The following is a 6000-nucleotide window of genomic DNA, read 5'->3' on the forward strand; positions in this document are numbered from 1 at the left end:
GGGCCATAAAACAGGGTCAGATCGTTAGAAATCTAGAATGGAGGGGAAAGTGCAATATAAATAACAAATGGCTTCATTATTTGAGTTACAGGTGCAAGAATGGCCATGAAAATGAGCAGGGATTACTAGAATGTGTTCCTTCTTTTTATCTCCAGGATGGAGAAAAAAAAAGAAATCAGCCAAGCCTGGTTCTTAAATCATTTGTCCTCTCTAATGCAGTATTTAGTTGAGTAACCCCAAACTCCCCCAAAATAAGTAATTTAAAGCAATTGGAAGCAGAGGAAAAGTAAAACTCTGCCATGGCTATTTACTAGTGGAGCCTTACTGGTTCCAGTATAGCAGAATGGCCTTGTTTCTCTTTTTCTAGTTGAAATTGCTAGACTTCCTTGGGTGGCTAATGTTTTGGGCAGGGCAAATAGAAATATAGCTTATGACAGAGGGAAATATTTGTGTCCTTGAGCTGTTATTCCTCTGTTCTGGTGCCTGGTGCTGTAAGCAAGCAGGTGACAGGTCTGTGGGCTTTCATTCCCTCTTACTGTCTCTGCAGTCACATCTCCGTGAGGTCGTGTTCGGCTTGAGTGGCCCAAATTAGAGGGCCAACGTTTCTCCTCTCTCTGATGAAGTGGTTGGGGCACCTTCACTGAGTGAACATGATGTGGAATTCAGTCTATTAATTCTGTGTCTACCTGGAGAGCTTTTTAGTAGGGTAGGAGGGACCCAATGGTTTCCAGCTTTTTTTTTTTTTTTTTTTTTTTTTTTTTTTCTCAAGGCAGGCACTGGCATCCAAATATCACCATGAGCTTTGCAATTATTAGTCTGCTCATAGTCACTCATTTGCCCAGACACCTTCAGACCAGGTGGAGGAAAGCATGTCCCGGGTGCAGAAGGAATTGTCTTGTTTTCAAAGCAGGGGGGTGAAGGGCTGCTGGCTGTGAAATGAGTGTCGTTGCTCTAGTGAGATGTGCACACACCCCAGTCCTGATTTCCATGTGACATTACAGGATCTATGTGAAGACCTTTCCTGTCCAGAGGTACTCGTGAGCCATGCTGCTCTTGTTGCCTGTGGTGTGGTTAATTCCCTTTGTAATAGTCTATTAGAAGCAGATGGGGGGGCTCTGAATGGATAGTTGTTTTCTGGCAAGAGCGTGGGCCATGCAGTTGGGCTCTCAGGCTTAGGGATGTACGTTACTTCACTATGATGGTTTTGGTTGTGCTCCTACTGGCTTGTTGGTCCTGCAGAACTCCTGCCCTGTGCTTCTCTGGGCACAGCTGCCCCCTCCTCTCTTTGTAAAATCTGCCCAAAGCCCAAAGCTGAGGATAAAGAAGCAGAGGTGTGAAATACACGGGGCACATTTTCAGTGGTGCTTGGGGCTGTGGGGAAGGAGAGAGCTGCCTTTCCAATCTTCTCCCTTGTTCCCTTCCTGAGCCTGCTGGCTGCCTCCCAGCAGCTCCAGCACCCCCTCCTCGCCTTCCCCCTGGCTGCTGGGTGCTGCTCCCACTGCTAGTCCTGTCTCTCCCGCAGCCCTTCCTCTTCTGCTTGGGAATTGTCTTTCTGCTCTGCAAGCAGGGTGGCCTGGACCTTAGCTGTGGTGAGCCCCTGCTGTGGCCTCAGCTCTCCCCTCCCCTGTAGACCCAAAGAGCTAGAGTGTAAATACGCCAAAAACGTGCTCCTGCTGTCCCTGCTCAGGTTTGGGCTTTTAGCAGATGGGTTTTCCTATTGCCACTGAGATAGGGGGCAGGATGTTCCTGAGGGCTGTTGTGTAGGCTCGGGCTGGCCAAGGGGGCTTCTCCCCATCTCTGTGCACTCCCCATGCAGCCACCTGACTGGGAAGGACAGGATTTTGCAGGGAGCTGAGGAGAGGGAGAAAATTTGATGGAAAAGGGTTTTGCCCCAAGCCTTCCACGTAGCTCAGGCAGGACTGTGAGGGGGCAGGGATAACCCCATCCCTCACTGCAGCTGCCTCTGGGAAGTTTCTTGGGAAGGCACTGGGGAAACTGGAGCCTGCAGGAGAGCACCGGCTGCTGCTAGGAGCCTCTCAGAGGCTGGCTGCTTGTTTGTTCGCATCGTCACACCCACGGAGGCTTTCCATCCAGGGTGTCCCTCTGTCCATCCGTGTGGCCGTGCTTGGAGGCGTGTAGGCAGGTGGCTGTATGCAGAAGTGTGGGTGCCTCTGCCCTTGTCCATGGATGTCCATGAGTATCCCTTCGTCTCTGCAGGCGGGTGTATTTATCTCACCATCCCTGCGATTTTGGAGAGGCTGGGAGAGGAGGGGGTTGGGAGGGCTGTCTCCCGGATAGTTGATATTCCAGGTTCAGCCTCTTTCTCCGCTCTCATTCTCTAAACCCAGCCGGGGGGAGTGTCGCCCCAGGCCGAACATATGCTTCTTTCCATTGCACTAATCCACCTTCAGCGTGGAGGAATAATTGCTCGAGTGTCCATGGCTCCTCGCCGCTTTGTCCCTCGCTGGCTCCCATCAGCTTGGCACACGCCATTTCAATCAAAGCCTTTCAGAGCCCTGTCTCCTTTTATCACTGCCCCGCTTCACCGAAAGGAAGGGAGGGCTGCACCCCGTCCCGCAAGGTGGGGGGGACGGGGTTGGGGGGGGCCCAACCCCCTCATCCGCCCCGCCGGGAACAAAAGGACAGTAAAAAAAGAACAGTACCGGGCTGAGTTTACTCTGCCTGCATGTACGGCGTTGGAGTATTTTTGTTGTTGCTGCTGTTGGAAAAAAAAGGGCGGGGGGTGTGGGGGGGGAATGAAAAAAAAAAACAAAAACGGCCCGACTGCGCTGCAAGTGGCGACCGGCATTTCCTTTCCCCAGGTTTGGGGAGAGCCCAAATGAGACGGGACGGGAGCGGCCTCCTCCGGCTGGATCCGACCGGGGTGGGGGCAGCGGGGACAGGAGGTGCCCTGGGGCAGGGGCAGCCTCCGCAGGGCTGTTGCAGCACCCATCCTTTCTTTCCCTATTTTCCTCCCTCCAGGCGAGGGGGTCGTGGATGTTGCGAGGGTGGGGTGGAGGGCTTGAAAATTCCTCCCAAGAGCTGAGGGAGAGAAAAAAGGAAAAGGAAAAGAAAAAAAAAAAAAAAAAAGGAAAAGAAAAAAAAAAAAGGAAAAGAAAAAAAAAAAAAGAAAAAAGGAAAAGAAAAAGAATCCAAGATCAGCGGGATTTTTACATCTTTGAGGGACCGCCCAGCTTTTTCTCACCTCCACTTTCCTCGCAGCTGCCCCCGCCGGGTGAAGGGGGGGGGGATGCTCGGTTTTGGGTGGGGGGGGTCCTGCCCCGACCCCACCTGCAAAATGCCGGCTCCCCGGGGGGGGCGAGGGTTGGGACGAGCTTTGACCAAGAGAGAGGGGTTTGCTAACCCCCCGGAGGGACAAAGAGCGAAGGGAAGCGGGGCTGGATCCGGCCGGGCACCGTGGGAGCGCACAGGGGAGATGCGCGGCGCTCGGGCAGCTCCGTCTTTTTCCCCTCGCATCGTGAATCTCTGGATAGTTTTGTTAAGCACGGGGCTTTTCCGCTGCTGAGAAAAATCGCCTTAAAAAAAAAAAAAAAAAAAAAAAAAAAAAAGGGCTAAATTTCCCCTCTCCGCTAGGTTTAACCGCAACACCCACAGAAAGTGCCTTATGAAAACCAGACTTTTCTATGAAAAGACTCTTCTGGCAGCAATTAGTCTGGCTTTCTTTAACAAAATTCTTTGTAATGTCATTCAGCGGGAAAAAAAAAAAAAAAAAAAGAAAAATTCCAGGACAATTTTGATTACTTACTTAAAAAAAAAAAAAGTATAAAAAAGTATATTCGGTTTTGCTCTGAAAAAAAAAAAAAAAAAGCATTTAAATCGCCCATTAATCGGAAAAAAAAAAAAGGCTAAAATTTTGCGAGAATGGGTTTTCATTGGAAAGAAACTTGCTCGTATCATACGTGACGGGCGTAAAAACACACCCAGAAGGTACGGATTTATTTAGGGGGCTTCAGCACCACCTTGGTTGGGAAGGGGAGGGAAAGCAGGGGGGCTGGGAGGCGCATTTTGGGGCCCATTCGTCTGCGCCCGCCGAGGTCCGGCGCTCAGAGGCGGTCCCAAAACCACCCCCGGCAGGCTGCGCCTGGAGGAGCCGCGCTGAAAATCGCGGCGCTCCGGAGCGCTCAGGGATCGGAGCTCCCCCCCGCCGCGACAGCAGGGGCGAGGGGCGGCGAGATCCGAGGCCGCCCTCTGCCCACCTTCAGGCGGAGGAAGAGGAGGTGGAGGAAGGAGAAGGGGGGCACCTACCTGGGCATTTGTCGCGGGTGCTGGGGCAAAGCTGGTCCCTCTGCCTCATCCGCAGGTTTTTTCTGCTTCGCTTCTACCCCCTCCTCCCCCCCCCCCCCCCCCCCCCCCGTGCTCTGGTGAAAGGTTGTGTGTTCCAGCCCAGAGATTGAAACGTTAAATTGCTAAAAAGTCGGAAAGAGGGGTGTAGAGGAGGGAGGCGTGTTTATATTTCAGATCTGTTCAAAGGTCGGCTTTAATTAGGTTAAATACAAGTATTATTGGCCCAGAAACACGTAGTGCGTTAAGCTCGTTACAAGCCTAATTGCAAGGCAAAAATAAATAAAAAGAATAATAACAAAGTACGTGGGAAGAGGAGCTGCGCTCCTCCATCCCTACCCGCGGCCCCTGCGCCCACCTGGGCACATCTCGCCCTGGCCTCCCTCCTTGAGGGGGGCGTTTTGCAAGGCCCTGCCGAGCCCCTAAAAAGGTGGGGTGGGGTGTGTTTGGGGTGCGTGAACCTGCTCGGAACTTGTGGGGCGCCTGGTCCCACGCGATCCTCCAAAATCCATCACCCCATCTGGTCCTGCTCGCTCAGCCCCTTGGCAGCGCAACTTGGGGGGGGGGGGGGGGGGGGCGGAGAAAGGGGAGGAGAGGGGGAAAAAGGGAGACATTTGTCCCGAATCACGAATTTTCATGGCTCGGAAAGAAAAAGGTAAACCTCATGTCTAGCTCAATTAATAAACATGGTAATTTCACACCCAAAAGGAGGACATTATTTCATGTGAGTGCTATCGGCTCCATCACAAAGGGTCACAGCGCAGCTGTGGCGAGCCCGGGGTTATTATGCAGCCTGATGATAGGATCCCGCTTGCCATCCCGGCTCCTTCCTCGGGGCTACCAATAGCCCCCGGCAGGGCTCGTGCCACCTCATGATAAAGGACTTACCCAATGCGGGAGGAAATGGAGCAGCTTTCAGATGAGAGGTAATCAGCTTGCAGGCGCAGACCCAGCCTCTCTTTCCCCAATCCCCCCACCTCTCGCCCCCTTCTCCTGCCTTTCCATTTAACTTTTTTTTTTTTTTCTCCCTCCCCCAGACCCAAACAAACCCCCGAAGTTGTTTGCAAGCCCCCGAGCGCAAAGCGGAGCTGGGAGGGTCCCCTGCTCGGCCAGCGCCCCCCCAACCCCGGTGCACGGGATTTCTGGTGTCAGGAACCGGGTCCAGGAGCCGTGAGGCGACACATTAACTGCGATCCCATAATCTCTTAATCACATTACGTTTTAAGTGAGCATGTGTAATTTCACCCATCAATGATTTATTTAAGCATCGGAGCACAATTACTCGTCTCGTATGCAACCGCCGGTCGGGGAAGCGTTATTTGCTCGAAATAAAATCTGGGGTCCGGGGGGGACTGCCCCTACCTCTGTGCTGAGACCCCCGCAGCCAGGAGCTGCCGCTGGCTGCCTTTCTCTCCTCTCTTAAAAAGCGAAGCCCCCCGAAGCACTCCTCAGCAGGAGGTTTGCTAGCGGCCGTGGGACGGGCCCCTGCTGCACCCTTTTGGCTGAAGCAGGTGCAAGCTGGGGGGGGGAAGGGACTGATTTTCACGCATGGGTGGGGCCGGTTTCACCCTTCCCGGATCCTATGTTACCCATCCCTGGCTGGCTGCCGCTCCGCTGTGACAAACGCCGAAAGGATGCTGGCAACGAGCGAGGCGGCTTCCCTGGGGGTGGGCAGGATCCTTCCTCCTCTTTTTTGTC

The sequence above is a fragment of the Netta rufina genome (assembly GCF_964035555.1).
Source record: "Netta rufina genome assembly, chromosome: 2".
Classification (NCBI taxonomy): Eukaryota; Metazoa; Chordata; class Aves; order Anseriformes; family Anatidae; genus Netta; species Netta rufina.